This window comes from Giraffa tippelskirchi, chromosome 13 (genome assembly GCF_054371585.1).
Source record: "Giraffa tippelskirchi isolate mGirTip1 chromosome 13, T2T-mGirTip1v1.2.pri, whole genome shotgun sequence".
NCBI classification, from domain to species: Eukaryota; Metazoa; Chordata; class Mammalia; order Artiodactyla; family Giraffidae; genus Giraffa; species Giraffa tippelskirchi.
The window spans coordinates 24269065-24291170 of NC_137287.1; the positions used below are offsets into that span (position 1 = coordinate 24269065).

Consider the following 22106-nt stretch of genomic DNA (forward strand, 5'->3'; position numbering starts at 1 on the left):
ACTCCCGATTTCTTTCCAAATTAAGCAAGGTATGCTGTTCCAGTTCGGCCCTGTTCAGTAAATATTTAGTGAGGTCCTACTATGTGCTTCCCTGGTGGCTCAGATGGTAAAAAGTCTGCCTGCAATGTGGAAGACCAGGGTTCAATCCCTGGGTCAGGAAGATCCCCTGGAGAAGGGAATGGCAACCCACTCCAATATTCTTGCCTGAAGAATTCCACAGACATAGGAGCCTGGTGGGCTACAATCCAAGGGTCATAAAGAGTCAGACACGACTGAGCTACTAACACTAACACTATGTTCTAGGCCCCACGCTAAATCCTTGAGATGAAGAAATGAGTAGGCCACAGCCCCACTGTGGTTATGAATTCAATGTCCAGCAACCCACCCTCCCTTCCCAAGGTGAGCGGTGACTGCAGTGAGTATACAGGATGAACCCCTCTCCAGCTCCAGGTATGAACCCTGATAAAGCGGTACAGGTAATCCCACCTCACCTGCCACCTGCACCTAAACTAGTGAGGTCCACATTTATCCTGTCCGAAGGGATTCACTGACTCAGGATGGGCATGTAATCAATTCCATAGTGATAAGAGATGTGTTGGGGCTCCTGGGAAACCATTTTGTTTGCTTTTCTGAAAGAATTTGAGCGTTCTCTCCTTCTGGCTGAGGCAAAACCTAGGCCAGTGGCCATTGCTGTGCTACTATATTCACAGAAGCCAACTTATTTATAAAACTGACTCTAAAAGACCAAGCAGAGAGACAGAGGAGGACCAAGAAGAGAACCAAGTTTTCGATTACATCATTGAGCACCTGAATCAATCCAATCCTGAAGCCTTCCTTCATCTCAGAAACTTCTAGCTTCTAATTTCCTGAGCCAATAAATCCCCTTTATTATTTAAGCCACTTTCCTGCTAGTTACAACATAATGGACCATAGCTAAGATAGCTGCCCACTATCCCTTCTGCTTTCTTTGTCTAACAGGGCCCCGAGTTCCTACCCTTCTCAACTCTAAAGCTGTGTGCCTTGGATAAGTCTCCTTCCATTTGCCTAATATCCCACTGAATCCCCCTAGTTCTAAGGGCTGATTCCAAACTAGGTCATTGACCTGAGCCAGTGTGATGAGAGAAACTCTGGGAGAGACTTTCTCTTCTCCTGCTACCCTCAAACCTTATGAAACGTGGGCTGGCGCCACAAGGAAAGGGAAGGTTTGAGGATTGAGCGAAGCCAGAGGAAACAGAATCAAGAGATGGAGGGGGAACTAAGTCAGGAAGACCTCACTGGGACCCCAGATCAAGTTGTAAAGGAACGTCTCCCCATGGGCCTCTTGTCTATATAAATGAACAACAAAAGAAATCCTTTTCTACCTAAGTCAGTTTGGATGGGGGCTTTGTTTCACTTGCATGAGCTACCTCAGGGAGCTTTCGTTGTTCTTGCTCAGTCTCAGCAAATACGGGAATATTAGATTTGCATTCTTCACACGTCCAGCTGAAATAAACTCTTGAGTTCATACTACTTTTTACTGCTAACAGAAAACCTCATATCAAAAATTGCTTACAGTAAAAATCATTATGTTTTTTCCACTATGGTTTTTCCAGTAGTTATGTATGGATGTGAGAGTTGGACCATAAAGAGAGCTGGGTGCCAGAGAATTGATGCTTTTGAACTGTGGTGTTGGAGAAGACTCTTGAGAGTCCCTTAGACTGCAAGGAGATCAAACCAGTCAATCCTGGAGGAGATCATTCCTGAATATTCACTGGAAGGACTGGTGCTGAAGCTGAAACTCCAATACTTTGGCCACCTGATGCAAAGAACTGACTCATTGGAAAAGACCCTGATGCTGGGAAATATCGAAGGCAGGAGGAGAAGGGGACAGAGGATGAGATGGTTGGATGGCATCACCGACTCGATGGACATGAGTTTGAATGAGCTCTGGGAGTTGGTGAGGACAGGGACGCCTGGTGTGCTGTAGTCCATGGGGCTGTAAAGAGTCGGACACGACTGAGCGACTGAACTGAACTGAACTGAAAAAAACATTAACTTTATTCTGAGTACCCAAAATATACTTAGAGAAGCATTGGAAAGAATTTCCAAGTGTAGTTTACAACACAGCCACTAAGCCAGTTATGTTTAATATAGCAGTCCAATTAAGCTCTAATTAAGTTCTGACCTCTCATGTTCCAATTATGCTAATCCAAAGGCATGGCTGAATGTCAGGGGATCAGTTAAGAACATCATCAACAGTAATGTCTAATCTTTATAATGATATTTACATGTCTCAAACTTAATTTGCTCCAGCAGAATACAACCCACTTCAGGAGAGAACAGGACTGGTGTTATAGCCTATTAATCTGTCTAAAGAGACTGCTGAAGATCTATCTTAACAATTGCCCAGTTGATCTCCTGCCTTAAAACCTTTCTCCTTCTTACTCACAGAGACTGTGGCAGCCCAGAGGAACCAGGGAAGGCAGTTATCACTATTAAGTGGAGGATCAGGAAGTTCAAGGTCAACAGAGACTCCGTGAGGAACAGGCAGGTCTTCATGAAAACTCTGCTCCCATGAAAACTCCTGTCTTAGTACCAAAATTATTTGCAAACCTAGCTTCACAGTCATATCTCCAAGAGACCAAAGGGTCTGGAATAGTCTCTTCAAGATATGCCCTCTGCTCAGAGAAGATGGAGAAGGTGTGTCAGGGCCTGTGCAAAAGGAAGCTTCCAGCGAGGCTCTGATGGTATGTCTGTCCTGGTCTCACTATTCCTGCCTGAAACTGGATTTATTTTTTCTTTCATCATCCACCTGGACCCAACTCTCCTCTCTCTGGCTTTTCACTTGCTGACATCTGCCTCTCTTCTGAATTCCTCCTTCAAGCACAATTCTTAGTAACAACAGCTAACCCTTTATGTGCTAAATGCGGTACCTACATCATCTCACGCAATCCTCCAACTGCCATGGGGAGGTGGGCACTATGATCGTCACCCTCCCATTTAACAGATAAGAAAACTGAGGCTCACAGAATAAGGAATCTCTCTAGGGGTCCAGAGGGTGATTCAGCACCCTGTCCTGCCAGAGCACCCACCTTTCTCAGCCTAATCTTCCACCATACAAGCCCCACGTGGCCTGATTTGGCCCACCTCTTCCTTACACACTGCCCTCAGTCCTCCATTACAGGTCTAGAAACTTTTCCCCAATTTAATTTTGTTCTTATTTTATTGCTACTTTTCACTATAGCTATACCAGTTACTGGGCTAAATGCTTAAATGCATTGTCTTTATAATTCTCATAAATTCCCTATATGAAGCAATTACTGTTATCATTATTTCCACTTTACAAGGGGAGAAACTGAGGCTTGGGAAGGTTGAGGTTACAAGGCTGCAATGCTAGCAAGGTCCAAGGCCACATATCTGGGAGGAGGTAGAGTTGGGTCCTAAATTCAGGTGAGCGTGGCCCTAAACTCTATGCTAAGCTTCCTGTAGACTGCCTTCCATGTGACAACAGCAGCTATTACATAAAAAAAAAAAAAAGAAATCTGATTAGTTCCAGGATTTCAGAACAGAGGTCAGCAAACTTTTTCTGAAAGAGTCAGATAGTAAATATTTTAGCCTTGTGTTATACTCTTCAGCTTTGCCACCATAGTACAAATTTGGCCATAGAGTATGGAAAGCAATGGGTGAGAATGTGTTCCAATCAAAGTTCACTTACACAAACAGAGGGTGGACCCCAAGGGCTGTAGTTTTCAGCCCCGTGCTTCAGAACATTATCAGTTATAGGTAAATACTCTTTCACATGGATGCATGGAAAAATTCATCGTACTTGGTTTCTGACACAGATGTTTGACTTCAGGAGACCTCTGTTTTGGGACTTGCCTGGTGGTCCAGTGGTTAAGACTCTGTGCTTCCACTCCAGGGGGCGTGGCTTCGATCCCTGGTCTGGGAATTAAGATCTCACATGCTGTGCGATTAGTTAATTAGGCTGACTAACTCATTTATCCTCACAACAAGTTCATATTATTAAGTACTTATTATTACAACTAAAACAAACAAACAAAAAAGCTCTGTTTCACCTCTTCTATTTCCTGAATAACCCATTTATTCTAAGGGACTAACAGTTTAAACATCTTTTAAGTCTAAGACTAGTTTATGACTTGGGTTTTCTGTTCCTAAAAAGTGGCAGCAAAAATGCAGCTCTCTATAAAATCAAGAGAGTCAACGACTTATTTTAAGATATGTTCTTGTGAAAAACTAAGTAACTGAATCCTAATGGCTTCAGTTCTTTAAGACATAAGTTCTCAAGAGAAGTCTGGGATACTTGATGGTTGTCTTCCTTCCTTCCTTTCCCTTCCCTTCTTCCTTTCTCTCTTTCTTTCTTTCTCACTAACTGTGATTCTAGCATCTCTTTAATTCTTGGAAGTCTCTTTATATTGCACTGTCAGGTTCTGAGCCCACCATAATTTCTAAGAGTTATGTTTAGATTTTTACATATAAATATCATTTCTTTAAGGTACTGGTATTTTAAGGATGAGGAAGTCCCTCCTTTGCCATGTGTAGTATCCAGAAAGTAGTAACAAGGGTACTACTCCATTCATTCAAAAGCAACAGTTGGTGATCCTGAAGGGGCCATGGAGAATGACATTCCTTTTATAGACTTGCTGTTTTCCAAGATAATGTTAATAGTGTCAACAACAGTTAACACATAATGAATGCCTTCTAAGTGCCAGACACCCTTTTAAATTTTACTTAACTCATTTATCCTCACAACAAGTACATATTATTAAGTTTTTTTTTTTATTTTTATTCCCACTTTACAGATTAGGAAATGGAGGCACAGAAAGGCTTAATACTGTACTCAAAATCATTTAAGAGTAAACGGAACAGGGACTTCCCTGGTGGTGCAGTGGATAAGAATCTGCCTCCCAACGTAGGGGACATGGGTTCGATCCCCGGTCCAGGAAGATACCACATGCCAAGGAGGAACTAAGCCCATGCCCCACAGTTACTAAGCCCACATGCTGCAACTACCAAAGCCCACGTGCCTAGAGGCTGTGCTCCACAACGAGAAGCCACTACAATGAGAAGCTCGAGCACCAAAATGAAGAGCATCCTCTGCTCACTTCAACTCGAGAAAACTTGCACAGCAATGAAGGCTACTGCAACCAACAATAATAAATAAAAAATAAATAAAGTATTGCATTCTAAAAATATATTTTAAAAAAAGAGTAAATGGAAGTATAAGAATTTGAACCCAGCTGGACTCTAGAGCTAAATTCTTCACCTATTACCTCATGTCATCCCCTCAGTCATCCTGCCTGTGGTTTACAGATGAGGAGAGGAGGAAGTTTAAGACACTAGGCTAGAGTCAGAAGCCAAATCTGCCATCTGCTGCCAAACGCATTTTATTTCTAATATAGTGTAAAAGGTAAATTGCAAAAAAGGCCACCATTCCCATGTCTCCCTGTATATATGTCTTCCCACCAAGAGATGGACTCAATTTTCTCACTCCTGAATCTGGGCTGCTTTTCATGCCTTGCTTTGGCCAATGTGACACAGCAAGAGTGACACTGTGCCAAATCCAGGCCTCAGATTCAAGATCTTGAGGACTGTGACTCAAATTCTTGCAACCCTGCCAGGCTGCCATGTGAGCAACCCTACCAGGCTGCCATGTGAGCAATCCAGGGTTAATCTGATGGAGGATAAGAAACCAAGTGGGACAGAGATGATCCATCCCAGCTGAGGCCATTCTAGACCAGCCAACATCCAGCCTGCCTGGTAGCTGAGCACAGACAAATGAACAAACCCAGCCAAAGACAGAAGAACCTCCCAGCTGAGCCCAGTCCAAATCGCTGACTTGCAAAACAATGAGCTAAATAAACTGTTGTTTCAAGACACTAGCTTTTGAGGTAGTTTGTTATGTAACAAAAAGTTAACTGATGCCAGAGTATAAAAAATGATATACTTATGGTCAATAAGTATATGAAAATTTATGGTCAAGTGATAATGTTCTCCCTATCAAGCAACCAGTCAAGACTGCTACCACAGCCGCCTGGCACAGAACCATGCTTTCAGGCAAGAGGACAAAGTTTTAGAGCAAAGAAGGAAAATTCTGTCACAAAGCCACAGCCTTTATTTTGAGGACAACCATGGGGTCACCCTCAGGTCAGAGTCTGTCGACTTTGTTTTTAAAGTCTCGTCTTTTGAGGGTAACTTTGATCTTTAGAAACAAAAGCAACTCCTAGCCAAGCTTGAAGAATGAAGAGATCAATGCCGCTTTTGTTAAAAAGAAGGAAAGAAGCATGACTATAAAGCTATAAGATTTTCTTGCATGGTTTACAAACTGGATCTGACAGCAATTCCAAGAGTCGCAAAGGGAAGTCTTTTCAGAACCAGCAGCCTTATTGACATAGTAGAACTGGGTGCCAACCTCTGAAGCCCAACTCCTTATTCAAACTTGGGCTCTTCCTTTTAGGAGTCACATGAGCTTCTCAGTCTCAAGTTTCCTCAGCAACAAGATGGAACAATAAAAGCATCTGCTCAAAGTGTTACTGTGATGATTAAGTGAGATCTCAAGGTAAAGTAATGTCTGGCATTTAAGAAGTATTCTATCAGTGACTGGGGGCTTCCTAGGTGGCTCAGTGGTGAAGAATACACCTGCCAATGTTGGAGACAGACTCGGGTTTGGTCCCTGGATTGGAAGATACCCTGGAGAAAGAAATGGCAACCCACTCCAGTATTCTTGCTTGGGAAATCCCACGGACAGAGTAGCCTGTTAGGCTATAGTCCATGGGGTCACAACGAGTCGGACACGACTGAGCACACACATGAGCATGCTCTCTATCAGTAATTGCCATCAATCACTATTGATTAATCACATAGACGGGCACTGTTTGGTAACAATAGGTCATTATGAAACAGCCCTTAACTTAGAGCCATATTTCCTATTTAGGTTCTAAATTCCAAAATGTGAAATTGAGATCTGCTGTCTGAACCTATTAAATGTCATGACATTCAATCAAATGTAATAAGATCAGGTTTAAAACTCAGTTTCCTCCACTCCTAGGTACCTATCAAAGAGAAATGAAAACATATGTCCACACAAAGATTTGTATGCACATGTTCATAGCAGCTTTATTCGTAATAGCCAAAAAAGTAAAAACACCAAAATAAAATCCATGCAATAAAAAAGTATTCAACAACAACAAAGAAATGAATGGCATGCTACTATCTGCTATAACAAAAATGGACCTCAAAAAAAACTACTGAATAGCACTGAAACATGTATATTACCATATGTGAAATAGATCGCCAGTCCAGGTTTGATGCATGAGACAGGGTGCTCAGAGCTGGTGCACTGGGATGACCCTGAGGGATGGGATGGGGAGGGAGGTGGGAGGGGGGTTCAGGATGGGGAACACATGTACACCCATGGCTGATTCATGTCAATGTATGGCAAAAACCACTACAATATTGTAAAGTAATTAGCCTCCAATTAAAATAAATTAATTTAAAAAAACACTACTAAATGAAATAGACCAGATGCAAAAGACTTTATTGTGTGTGATTCTTTTTACGTGAAACCTCCAAAAAGGTAAATCTATAGCGATAAAGAACAGAGTAGTGGTTGCCTGAAGGCAGGAGTAGGAATGAGAAATGACGGCAAATGATCACTCAGAGGTCTTTTTGTGACAATGAGAATGTTCTAAAATTAGGTGGTGGTGATGGCTGCACAGCTCTTTAAATTTGCTCCACTTAAAATAAGTGGACTTTTTCAAAGGTATGGTGAAACACACAACATAAAATTTATCATCCGAACCATTTTTTAGTGTATAATTCACTAGCGTTGAGTACATTCACATCATTGTGTAACCAATCTCCAGAATTCCTTTCATTTTGCAACTCTAGGTGTCTCATATAAGCAGAATCATACTATGATTGTCTCTTCCTGTGACTGGCTTACTTCACTCAGGACTTTGCAGGTGGTACAGTGGTAAAGAATCCACCAGCCAATGCAGGAGATGCAAGGGACGTGAGTTTGATTCCTGGGTCAGGATGATCCTCTGGAGTAGGAAATGGCAACCCGTTCCAATATTCTTGCCTGGAAAATTTCAAGGACAGAGGAGCTGGGTGGGCTACAGTCCTTGGGGTTGAAAAGGGTTGGACATGACTGAGCATTACACTGCACTATTTCACTCAGCATAATATCCTCAAGTTTCATCTATATAGTAGCATGTGACAGAATTTCCTTTTCATTTAAGACTGAATTATATTACATTGTATGGATAAATATTTTGTTTATCCATTCATCTATGATGGATACCTACGGAAATAGTGGATTTTATGGTATGTAAATTGTACTTCAATAAAGCTGTTCCAAAAAGTTTTATTTATATCACTTCAGTTCAGTTCAGTTGCTCAATCGTGTCCGACTCTTTGCGACCCCATGGACTACAGCATGCCAGGCTTTCCTGTCTATCACCAACTCCTGGAGCTTCCTCAAACTCATGTCTATCGAATCAGTGATGCCATCCAACCATCTCATCTTCTTTCATCCCCTTCTCCGCCTATCTTCAAGCTTTCCCAGCATCAGGGTCTTTTCTAATGAGTCAGTTTTTCACATCAGATGGCCAAAGTATTGGAGTTTCAGCTTCAGCATCAGTCCCTCCAATGAATATTCAGGACTGATTTCCTTTAGGATTGACTGGATCTCCTTGCAGTCCAAGGGACTTCTTGAGTCTTCAAGACTTCAAGAGCCTTCTCCAGCACCACAGTTCAAAGGCATCAATTCTTTGGCGCTCAGTTTTCTTTATTTATATATTATCCTGTTAAAGCATCTTAAGGTCAATTTCATTTCTTTATATTTCAAACAATGCTGCATTTAATATCCTTCCTCAGAGCTCTTTGTATACAACTACTGAGAGTTTCTGTAATAGCATACAACCTTAGAAGAGAAGTGTCTAGGCCAAAGAGTACATTTATTTTCTGTTTTATTAGGTTCTGCCGGCTTTCTCTCCAGAAGCGGGGGATACCAGTTATGCATTGGTACATGAAAATTCTCTCTGCTCCAGGTTCATCCATTTCTTATATTGCCAAACATTTATATTTTTGCTAATCTATGAGACATGTTGAGCTTCCCTGGTAACTCAGTGGCAAAAAGAATCCACCTGCCAATGCAGGAGACTCAGGTCTACTAGACCCCTGCGTCAGGAAGATCTCCTGGAGTAGAAGATGGCAACCCACTCCAGTATTCTTGCCTGAGAAATGACATAGACAGAGGAGCCTGGCAGGCTACAGTCCATGGGGTCACAAAGAGTCAGATGAGACTAAACAACAATGAGACATGATATCGCTGTGGTTTTACTTTTATTTCCTTCAACATTAGTGAGACTGAGCATCTTTTGATTTGCTGTTGGCTCTCTGGGCCTCCTTTTTTGTGAACTTCCTGATCTTATCCTTGTTTATTTTTCTATTTCATAGTTGCAGTGTGCTGTTCTCTTTTTTCTTATTGATTTGTAGGAATTCCTTATAGCCTGGATACTAACCTGTTGTCTATGTTGCAAGTAGGTAGCAAACATTAAGAGATAAGAGTCAAGTCACTAAGAGCAGAGATCAATATGAGATGGGAAGTGGATAGATAGCCTGACATCAGAGCCACTTGGATATCCATTGCTGTTATTCTCCATGTGCTTCCCCTAGGGCCCAAGAGTAATCATGACAATATTAAGTTATTTACTGAGCACTTGCTATGTTCCGGGTATTGCTGCTAAGTCGCTTCAGTCGTGTCCAACTCTGTGCGACCCCATAGACGGCAGTCCACCAGGCTCCCTTGTCCTTGGGATTATCCAGGCAAGAACACTGGAGTGGGTTGCCATTTCCTTCCTAATGCATGAAAGTGAAAAGTGAAAGTGAAGTTGCTCAGTCCTGTCTGACTCTTTGCGACCCCATGGACTGCAGCCTACCAGGCTCCTCCATTCATGGGATTTTCCAGGCAAGAGTACTAGCCACATTAATATGTACTAAATATGTAAGTATGAGTTTATATGAATTTTAAAAAGCCCACAAAGATATTTAACACTAACAGGGCTAGAATTACGACTGATGCAAGGTTTCTGTTTGTTTGCTTTTCTTATTGGTAGCTTCTAATTTTTCTACACAGAGCAAGTATCACTTGCACAAGAACCATTCCCTTCTTTTCTCTTTTTTAAAAAAGGCAAAGGCTTAAGAGTCCTTTAAAGGAGTTAGGTTTCAAAGCAAGAGATCTCAAGAACAAATTCCAGATCCAAAGGGCAGGTGAGGCAAGCTCAGGGCCTGAATCCAGACCAAGTTGATGCAGTCCAGTCTGATGGGAGGGCAGGAGCCCCAGGGGCACTGCAAACAGCCTGGGGGCGGGGGAGGGTGTACTTGAGCCTTCATCATTTGGGTCAAGAGTTGACTTCCTGGAGTGGTTAAGGGCTAAGCCTTAGAGTCAGAAGGACAGATTGGCATCCTGGCTCTGCCTCTAACTAGCTCAGCGACCTTGTGTGTGTAAGTGAATTTTGTTCTTTCTAGTCTGCAGTTTCCACATTTATAAAATGATGAAGACCACTACCTACAGCAGAAGACTGTTCTTAAAAATCAGTGAGCCCTTGTAAACAAATGTTGAGCATCACAGAGCCTGGCATAAAGGGGACATCCTAAAGGGATGTACTTATATTCCTATGGGTGGGGTCAGAGGGTGGGGTTCAGTATGTCCTGATGGGCCCAAGGCAGGGTGATAGTAAATAGGGAAGAAATGCAGACCAGGAACTCATAGGAGAAGTTAAGGGTACAAACCAGAGGTCACCGGTTGTTGAGATCCAGCTCACAAATGTGCTCTGTTTGGCATGCTGTGTCTAATCTTTTTGAAAACTGTCAACAGTTTTATTAAAAATTGATCAGGACAGTTCGTGGCAAAGTCTGAATTGGGGGCTTCTGTTGAAAACTCAGGAGATATGGCCACACTGAGCCCACAGTCAGCATGGAGACAATCAGTGGACAATGAGAAATGGAGCAGCCACCCCTGTAGTGGGTGAGTTTCTGTGGTCACCACCACTCCCTGGTGTCCCCTTATTGTTATTCTATGCCTGTTTCAATATCTATCTGGCCCTGCAGCCCTTTGAATGTTTTTCCCTTAAGATAAGCTGTGTTGATGCGCTGGGTACAGTAGGTTGAATAATTACCCCACAAAGATGTCCATGTCCTAATCCCTCAAAGCCTTACATGGCAAAAGAACTTTGCAGATGTGATTAAATTAAGGCTCTTGAGATGGGAAGCTTATCCAGGTGGGATCAATGTAATCACAAGAATTTTTGTAAGGGAGGAGAGAGGGTGAGTCAGACCAGGAGATGTGAAGATGGGAGCAGAGGTAAGAATTATACTATCGCAGGCTTTGAAGATAGACGAAGGCCACAAGCCCAGGAATGCGGCGGCCTCTAGAAGCTGAAAAAGGCACAAAAACAGATCCTCCCAGAGGCCCTCTAGAAGGAACACAGTCCTGCAGATCCAGTTTAGATTTCTCAACCAGAGACACTCTATACCCTGTGATTATGAGTCCTATATTAAACAACAACAACCAAAAAAACCTGTCCTAAAGCCTAAATATTTTCAGATATCTCACTGCTGCTGCTGCTGCTAAGTTGCTTCAGTCGTGTCCGACTCTGCGCAACCCCATAGACGGCAGCCCACCAGGCTCCGCCGTCCCTGGGATTATCCAGGCAAGAACACTGGAGTGGGTTGCCATTTCCTTCTCCAATGTATGAAAGTGAAAAGTGAAAGTGAAGTCACTCAGTCGTGTCCAACTCTGTGCGACTCCATGGACTGCAGCCTACCAGGCTCCTCTGTCCATCAGATTTTCCAGGCAAGAGTACTGGAGATATCTCACTGGATGCTTATTAAATAAAAAACTGTTACAGTGATCTGAATCTGGAACTTAGTTCCACTTAGTATGTAAACACCAAGACTTTCTGCATGGTTTTAATAAAAAACATTGATTTTTTTTCCAGAAGAGCAGCTACTATGTATATTGAGAGAAAATTGTACTTTTTTTTTTTTTTTTAAATGGTGAGTTTCTCACCATTTCAGAAAATTTTATCACCAGGGAAAACATCACTTACATTATTTGAGTGACTGATAGAACACACGTGACTCTGCTTTCTGTAGCTGTTGTGTTCATGGTGATTCTCTGAACAGGTACAAGCAACTACCATCTCACAGTATCTTCTGGTGTTCAGTTCAGTTCAGTTGCTCAGTCGTGTCAGACTCTTTGCGACCCCATGGACTGCAGCATGCCGGGCTTCCCTGTCCATCACCAACTCCTGGAGTTTACTCAAACTCATGTCCATTGAGTCGGTGATGCCATCCAACCATCTCATCCTCTGTCGTCCCCTTCTTCTTCTGCTCTCAATCTTTCCCAGCATCAGGGTCTTTTCCAATGTGTCGGTTCTTCCCATCAGGTGGCCAAAGTATTGGAGTTTCAGCTTCAGCATCAGTCCCTCCAATGAACACTCACGACTGATTTCCTTTAGGATGGACTGCTTGGATCTCCTTGCAGTCCAAGGGACTCTCAAGAGTCTTCTACAACACCACAGTTCAAAAGCATCAATTCTTCAGCATTCAGCTTTCTTTATAGTCCAACTCTCACATCCATATGTGACTACTGGAAAAACCATAGCTTTGACTAGACGGACCTTTGTTGGTACTGTAGTTTATTATAATTTTTATTTATTTGTTTGGGCTTCTCTGGTGACTCCATGGTGAAGAATCCCCCTGCCAATGCAAGAGAACCAGGTTCAATCCCTGCATGGGGAAATCCCTTGGAGAAGAAAATGGCAACCCACTGAGTATTCTTGCCTGGGAAATCCCATGGGCATGGAGCTACAATCCACAGGGTAGCAAAAGAGTTGGTCACGACTTAGCAACTAAACAAGAGCAAACTTATTTATTTGGCTGTGCCAGGTCTTAGTTGTGGCATGCGGGACCTTTGGTCTTCATTATGGTGTGCAGGATCTTTTATTGTGGCATGTGGGATCTAGTTCCCTGACATAGGGATCAAACCCAGACCTCCTGCATTGGAAGCACAATCTTAGCCACTGGACCACCAGGGAAGCCCCTTTTCTAGTGTAGTTTTATTTGAGCTTTAAAAAAGGAAATACATATTACCTATATTATAAATAATTTTTTTAATTTCTCCTTTATATTATAGTCCATGATAATTAAATGACCACTATATATACATGTTTGAATTTATTGTATGAATAGATCATGATGACAATGGCCCCTAACGGATCATGCCTCCTGGGACCATGCCCCTTAGCAATGTGAGTTTGCTACTTCTACATGGAGTCCATTTCTCACCCACTTCTGAGCTGCTTTGTGAGTTGCTGGCCTTGTAAGCTGTTTTGACCAACAGAATGCTGTGGAAGTGATATTGTTGGAGTTTCGGAGCCTAGGCCTTAGGCTTTAGCCTTTGTCCTCTTGGAAGGTGGCCCTGAAACCAGCAGGCTGGTCTGGCCCCCTCGAGGATGAGAGCCATGTGGAGGGGAGCTGAAGAGCCGCAGCCCAAGGCCCAGAAGAGAGGCCCCGGATAGGTGAGTGAGGGCAGCCTGGACCTCCCAGCACAGCCCCAACACCAGCTGAGAGCAGCCCCATTTGAGGTGAGACCAACAGAGGAACTGCCCAGTCAGCCCACAGAAATAATAAATCATTGTTTGTTTGTTTTTTAACCTATGGGGTTTTCAGGTAGTTTACTGTCAGTAATACATCAATCAGGTAATTGATAAATAAGCAGTATTACTAACCATTTCATTTCAGAATAGTAAGGAGAGCACCATGAAATATGATGACAAGGGGATGGGGGCCCCAACAAGGTTGATTTCCCACGAGGATTTCCCATGTTCTTAAAGTAAAACTCACACTCTTCACTGGCCATATGATAAGGCTGCTGCAGAGCAATCTTGCCATGACAATACTGGAATATAATATAGGGGAGCAAAGGCTCCAAAGGTGTCATCTCTCCCCCAACTTACATGTGATTTTTCACTTACTGGCTAACAGATTTGGATACTATTATCTAAATTCAGAAAGTGCCTGTACAATATCTATTGTTGGCCCACAGATATGCTTCCACCAGCTATTTGTACAAACTAATCATTTCCAGTCATTATCTTTCACAGAGTATAGTTGTTTAACAACATATAAAGCACCATTTATATAGAGGATGAAATGGTTGGATGGCATCACCGACTCAACGGACATGAGTTTGAGCAAACTCTGAGAGATAGTGAAGGACAGGGAAGCCTGGTGTGCTGTAGTCTATGGGGTCACAAAGAGTCAGACACCACTGAGTGACTGAAGAACAAAACCACTGCTAGTACCCAGCCAATTTCACAGAAAAACTAAAAGACTCATTGACTTTATTTACAGGTGCCACTTAAATTTTCTCTATGATCTTTTTAAGCTGTATATTTTCACCAGGTTTATTTAACTTATATGCAGAGTACATCATGCGAAATGCCGGGCTGGATGAATCACAAGCTAGTATCAAGACTGCCAGGAAAAATACAAACAGTCTCAGATATGCAGATGATAACACTCTAATGTCAGAAAGTGAAGAGGAACTAAAGAGCCTCTTGATGAAGGTGAAAGAGGAGAGTGAAAAAGTTGGCTTAAAACTCAACATTCAAAAAACTAAGATCATGGCATCTGGTCTCACCCCTTCATGGCAAAGAGACAGGGAAACAATGGAAACAATGACAGACTTTATTTTCTTAGGCTCCAAAATCACTGCAGATGGGTGACTGCAGCCATGAAATTAAAAGATGCTTGCTCCTTGGAAGGAAAGTTGTGAGAGACCTAGACAGCATATTAAAAAGCAGAGACATCACTTTTTTGACAAAGGTCCCACTAGTCAAAGGTATGCTTTTCCCAGTAGTCGTGTACAGATGTGAGAGTAGGACCATATATAAGGATGAGCACCAAAGAACTGATGCTATTGAACTGTGGTGCTGGAGAAGACTCTTGAGAGTCTCTTGGACTGCAGGGAGATCAAACCAGTTCTTTTTTTTTTTTTTACAAAATCATAACAACATAAACATTTTATTGACTTTAAACTTTTAGAATGACCTTTTGGCGAAGTGTGGATGATTTAATTTTAAACGAGTCAATTCTAAAGGAAACCAACACTGAATATTCATTGGAAGGACTGATGCTGAAGCTCCAATACTTTGGCCACCTGATGCGAAGAGCTGACTCATTGGAAAAGACCCTGATGCTGGGAAAGATTGAAGGCAAAAGGAGAAGAGGGCAGCAGAGGGTGAGATGGTTAGATAGCATCATCAACTCAGTGGACATGAATTTGAGCAAACTTTGGGAGACAGTGAAGGGCAGAGGAGCCTGGCATGTTGCAGTCCATGAGGTTACAACAGGTGGGACATGACTTAACGACTGAACAACAAAAACAACAATGATAGCATGATCTTTTTAGACATAGTTGAAAACAACTATCTGGGAAAGGATTAAAGAAATCTATTTCACTTGCTAAATTCATATCATGAAATGAGCAGGGTCTTCATCTAATTCTAAGGCTGAGATAATTGATGGAAATCATAAATTTATGGTTTAGTCCCCCCAGCTATGTTCTCCAAAAGTTAAAGAATAGAGAAATATCTGCTTATTAAATAATCTGGATCTTATTCTGAGCATTTGAAAGATTTAAACATCTAATGATGAGCAAACTATTTGGTTATGAAATCCATCAGCCTAACTGATGATATCTAAAATGCTGTAGAGACTTCCTGGAGGTCCATTGGCTAAGACTCTGCACTCCCAGTGCAGGGGGGGCCAGGTTCGATTAGGAAATTAGATTGCACAAGCCACAACTAAGAGTTTGCATGCCATAACTAAAAGTTTCCACATGCCACAGTTAAGACCCGATGCAGCCAAATAAAAATAAGTACATATTTTTAAAAATTAAAATTTTAAATGACATATATAAAAGAATTTGGGTTATTATGAAACAAAATCAAAATTATCACACTTACACCCTCTGTCCCAGGCAGAGTCTGTTTGATTCCGTCGGCCAGGTCCTGAACTGCTCAACCATGTACCACAGACCTCATTACTCACGTAGACACACACACAAGCACCAGGCATGTGTGTAATTGGCCAAATGCTCTATGGCCTAGTCTTCGGGTGCGCCTCTTGCTGTCTCTTTCTCGCCCCATATCCCTTTCTCTGCTTTACTCTGGTTTCTGTCGAAGTGTCCTGGTGCTCACAGGACAATCTAATCAAGGGCTCTGCCCCACGAGGTGCCTGCCCCAGGCCTGTCTATTGCCTCAGTCTCCTTCTCCAGAGCCTCCAGGTCATCTTTCCTATTTGAACCTGGCCTCTGCTTTTGGAAGCCGTTAGAGTGGCTAGCAGTGTGGTTCAGGGTCAAACTCCTAGACCCAGGACACAGGCTGCTCAGTTTGAACCTTGGCTCTGCCACTTACGTAGTTGTGCACTTGGTTTGTTGATTAACCCTGGTGCTGCATGGCCCTCATCTGTAAGACAGTGAGAATAGCACCCACATCAGCAGACTATTGGGAGGATTAAATGAACTTCTGTGGCTAAAGTGCCTAGAACAATATCTGGCACAAAGTACTGGCTCTCAGTGTGCTAGAAACTACTGTTCTTGAATTCCAGCCTCTTTTTCAACTCTGGCTCTCTACTGGCTATGAGGCTTCTTCAATTTCAGAGGCTTTGCTCCTTACTCAGCTCTAGCTCCAGGGCACTGGACAGATCAGAGCAGCCTCCCCATGGTCTGCCTCCCTCCAGAGGTGGCAAATCCAGACAGAGCAGGTATAATTAGTAAACAACCTCTTGCATGTAACAGCTATGTGCTCCTATAACTTAATTATGATCTGAAAAGTAGACTCTTGACTTTTGCAGAATCAGTGGTGCAGTGGCAAAGAACACTCCTGCCGAAGCAGGAGACATAAGAGATATGGGTTTGATCTCCAGGTTGGGAAGATCCTCTAGAGGAATGCCTGGCAACCCACTCCAGTAGTCTTGCTCAGAGAATTCCATGGACAGAGGAGCCTGCTGGGCTACAGTCCAAAGAGTTGCAGAGACAGACATGACTGAAGTGACTTAGCATGCTCGCATATTTATATGTTCATCTAACAAATATTTAGTGAGTCCCTACATTTCTGGGTTCCAAAATCACTGCAGATGGTGACTGCAGCCATGAAATTAAAAGATGTTTGCTCCTTGGAAGAAAAGTTATGACAAACCTAGATAGCATATTAAAAAGCAGAAACATCACTTTGCTGACAAAGGTCTGTATAGTCAAAGCTATGGTTTTTCCAGTAGATGTGTACAGACATGAGAACTGGACCATAAAGAAGGCTGAGCACTGGAGAACTGATGCTTTCAAACTGTGGTGCTGAAGAAGACTGAGAGTCCCTTTGACAGCAAGGAAACCAAACCAGTCAATCCTAAAGGAAATCAACCCTGAATATTCATTGGAAGGACAGATGCTGAAGCTGAAGCTCTAATACTTCGGCCTGATGCAAAGAGCTGACTCATTGGTAAAGACCCTGATGCTGGGAAAGACCAAGGAGAGGAGAAGGGGGCGACAGAGAATGAGATGGTTGGATGGCATCACTGACTCAATGGACATGAGTTTGAGCAAACTCCAGGAGATAGTGAAGGACGGGGAAGCCTGGCATGCTTCAGTCCATGGGGACGCAAAGAGTCGGACATGACTTAGCGACTGAACAACTATGTTCCAGGCACTGCTGAAACAATATCATAGAACAAAACGGAGAATAAGGAAAGCAAGAAGAAATAACTAGAACTCAGCATTTTAAGGGCAAAACACAAATCAGCAATTTCTTATAAGCTGCTGTTTCAAGATATAATTTGAATGGCCGTAATAAACAATGAATTATGCTGCTGTTTGAGAGTCATTTGGAGGCAAGTTCAACTGTAGGTGACAGATTAAGAATGCTCCAGTTATGTAATTCTGGCTGGAGGCTGGTTATCATTCAGTTTAAGCATCTATTCCCAACGACAGGATGTGAGGAACAGCTGAATGGAGAAAATGCAAATATGTTGTGCATATCTGGATAAGAGGAGCTCCACTAGGATCTGACAAATGTTGAGATGGCAATAATGTAATTTTTAAGCCTGCAAAAATAACCCACAAAAGACTATGTGACATGAGGGTGGGGAGGGAAGGGAATTAAATTTAATTAAGAAATTCTAAAATCTTGAATCAAGAAATGAAAGAAGTAATCCAATTCACCCGTCTTGCCTATTTGAGATACCAAGCTTCCAGGTAAAGACTGCAGGAAGGTGGGGTAGGAAGTTGACATTCAATAGTGTCATGACCTGGATGAATACGGATAGTCAGTACTGAATTGCCGACATTCGTTTTACCAGCTTTTTCTGTTTATAGACCCTTCAGCAGAGCAGCTTCTCAAGTTAATTAAAATAGGGATCTGATCATTGCAGTTTTTTCTGGTTCAGTCAGGGCAACTGGTCTCTGTACCAGCATATCAGAAGAATGAGGCAGGATCAAAGTTTCCCAGATTGGAATTCACTAGGCCTGTGTTTCACAACTAAGCATTTCTGCCAGAGCAATATGAAGAAAACCTTACATTTCTGTCTTTGTTTGGGTGAGAGGTGAGAAGCCCCTTTCCACCACCCTACCCACCAAAGGCTCCAAGAATCGGTTTAATTGCATTTCGAGGAAAGAAGGGTAAGCCAGATGTTGGACTTTTTTTTGCTGAGTGAGTCAAGCAGGCTGACATGACATGGTCACGCAGCCAGATCTGAATTGTTCAGGATCCAAGGGGTCTGGAGAGGCTTGCGTGGGAGGAGGTGACTGGAGAGAACAGACATGGCTTTAGAGAGGATTAAAGAAGAATTGCTTAATAGATGCCAACAAAGCCCTCTTCCCACCTCCCTATGAAATTACCAGCAAAATAAACCTTCTTCTTGAAGTCCTTGTGTAATTAGATGTTTGGGGGAAGCTGGGACCAAGTACTAAATAAGGCCTCAGGGTAGCCAAGGAATAAAAGCAAGCCCACTCAGGTAACAGGTAACGTGTATAACACATCCTACCTGGGGAGCACCTGTAGCCCAGTAATACCAATGATCTGTCAGTTAACATTTACTGAGTTCTTCCCACATTGCTGGGACTGCTCTAAGCACTTTGTATGGGCTACCTCATTTCATCAGCATGATATCCCATTGAAACCGTGCTCCATAGGGTTAACAGAAACTGTGACTAACAGAAATTCTTGAGCTTGTCTTGAGCAGATAAGGGAACTACTTGTTAAAAGCTCCTCTGCTTAGAACCTGCTTTCACTGATCAAGCTTGACTTAATTATTTTTGCAGATTGCATACCTTCCGAGCTTCATGTAGCCTAAATAATATATCAGAAGACTCCATCACCGCTCCCTGTAGATAACACCTCTGACGTACGAGTTGCTATAATAACAGTGGCTTAAGCTGTTTTTCAGAAATTTGGAGTCAAGTTTTTGTCCAGTTCAAGCCGACCCTAAAACTGCACAGGTGTCCAATGAACGACGTTTTGATGTCAGAGAGCCAAAAACTCTACCCTCAGATCAGGCTAGCACCTCTATTTTTTGAATATGTGTCCCATGAAGAAGAATATAACTCAGATATACCTGTGTAGAACAGTGATTGTCTTTTGTCTTGTTCTTGTTTAGTCACTAAGTTGTGTCCGACTCTTTTGCAATCCCATGGACATAGCCCACCAGGCTCCTCTGTCCATAGGGTTCTCCAGGCAAGAATACTAGAGTAGGTTGCTATTTCCTTCTCCAGTGGATCTTCCTGGCCGAAGATCAAACCCAAGTTTGATCAGGCGCTTCCTGATCAAACCCAAGTCTCCTGCTTGACAGGTGGATTCTTTATCACTGAGCCACCAGGGAAGCCCAGCATGGTCTTACTAAAATTAAAAATACCATTTAACAAAGTTAGTAGGCCAAAGTTTAAGAGTCTAAACTGGAGTGGGTAGTCTTGTCTGGGTTAAAATTGGCTCCATGATTTACTGGCTATGATTTTAGGCAAGGGACTTAAACTCTCTGAATTTCATTGTCTTATTTGTGAAAGAGAGGTAAATACTCTTAATCCTGTTAGGGAAAACTAAGACTGACATTATGCATGGAAAGCACTTACACTGCCTAGCACATAGTCAGTGCCCAATGTTAGCATTAATATTACTATGGGATGGAAAGTCAAATCCAGTGTTTGCAAAATGTCTACACTGTGTCGAATATCAAAGAAGTAAAAATTCAATTTCCCTTTTCCTGCCTCCAGTCACCTGCCCCGTATCTCTGACCCTATACTCTTCACCAATAAATATCCCAAGCCCCTTGCCTTTGGGAAGGTGAATCTGAGACTTGTTCTCCCATCTCTGTGCTTGGCTGCCTTGTGAAGAAACCTCTTCTCTGCTGCAAACACTGGCATCTTACTGTTTGCCTTGCTGTGCATCAGGCAAGTGGACCTGGTTCAGTGATACCATGAGCTAGTGCTATTCTTCAGTTTACGTGTAAGGAAAAGATGGTGACTCGGAAAGATGTAATGACTTGCCCAAATCTGTACAGCCAGCTAAGGTGGAGGTAAATGTCAAAACCAGGTAACCCTGACTCCAGAGACATGTTCTGAGCCATGATGCTATAAACCAAAGCCCAATTTACTTGTTAACTGCATAATTAATATATAATGAGGATTAGGTAGTGCAATTTGTCACCCACTGCTTTCTTATATTGACTAAATTCACAAAGTGGATGGAAGTCTTCTTTTCTCACTCCCACTTCATGGTGTCCCCTCAGGGATGTGCCCAAGAGAACAGCCTTCCTAGGTAGAAGAGAGCTGACTTTTGGTCAAGGACATAGTAGTGGAGGTGCTCCTGTGATGTCCAACCATGCACTCATTTGTTGAGGGCCAACTACATGTTCACCAGGGGCTACGTACAGGGTAGAATATACTAGGCACTAAATAGAGATACAAAAATAAATCAGAGTATCTGTCCTCAAGGAACTTAAAATGCTGGGGAAACAGACATTTAAAAAATGAAGTGCATTTATGGATCAAGAATGTCTTAATTAAGGATGTCTTAATTTTCCACAAGAAGAGAAATAGATGAAATACTCTGAAATCTGAGGGTTGGGTTCAATTGCTTCCAGTTTTGGAACAGTAGGCCTGAAAGAGAAGCCACAGTACTGAGTTTGGAAAAACAAGCTGAACTTAAATATGCAGAAAATAAGAACTCAAGGATTTTTTCCTAAAAAAAGAAGAAGAAGGAACATATTCACAGAAGTGTGTGACTGGTACAGGGACCTCCAAGTGGTCCTATCTGCTGGAAAGGAGGGTATCATCCAGGAAGGAGAAGAGAGAGCGATAAGGCTAGAAGGAAAGAGGGGAAACACTGTGGAGGGTCCTGAAAAACAGGCTGAGGGGTCTTGGCCTCCTTATGTGGAACCATGGTTCTCAAATGGTGTACCATGGCCCAGTTCAGTCAGTTCAGCTCAGTTCAGTCGCTCAGTCATGTCCGACTCTTTGCGACCTCATGAATCGCAGCACTCCAGGCCTCCCTGTCCATCACCAACTCCCGGAGTTTACCCAAACCCATGTCCATTGAGTCGGTGATGGCATCCAACCATCTCATCCTCTGTCGTCCCCTTCTTCTCCTGCCCTCAATCCTTCCCAGAATTAGGGTCTTTTCCAATGAGTCAACTCTTCGCATGAGGTGGCCAAAGTATTGGAGTTTCAGCTCCAACATCAGTCCTTCCAATGAACACCCAGGATTGATCTCCTTTAGGATGGACTGGTTGGATCTTCTTGCAGTCCAAGGGACTCTCAAGAGTCTTCTCCAACACCACAGTTCAAAAGCATCAATTCTTTGGTGCTCAGCTTTCTTCACCGTCCAACTCTCACATCCATACATGACCACTGGAAAAACCATAGCCTTGACTAGATGGACCTTTGTTGGCAAAGTAATGTCTCTGCTTTTAAATATGCTATCTAGGTTGGTCATAACCTTCCTTCCAAGGAGTAAGCATCTTTTAATTTCATGGCTGCAATCACCATCAGC

General features: G+C 42.7%; 1 protein-coding gene and 1 long non-coding RNA gene across 8 annotated transcripts in view; both read right to left on the reverse strand.

Annotated features, from left to right (window-relative positions):
* The window catches only part of IQCK (IQ motif containing K), a 141617-nt gene that overhangs the window by 98881 nt on the left and 20630 nt on the right, over positions 1–22106 (reverse strand). The window lies entirely within an intron of this gene.
* On the reverse strand, positions 7094–12299 carry LOC145533432 (uncharacterized). The gene is made up of 2 exons (XR_014074059.1): positions 12114–12299; positions 7094–8804 (listed from the first exon to the last, which is right to left on the reverse strand). It is a non-coding gene; the product is annotated as an uncharacterized LOC145533432 (long non-coding RNA).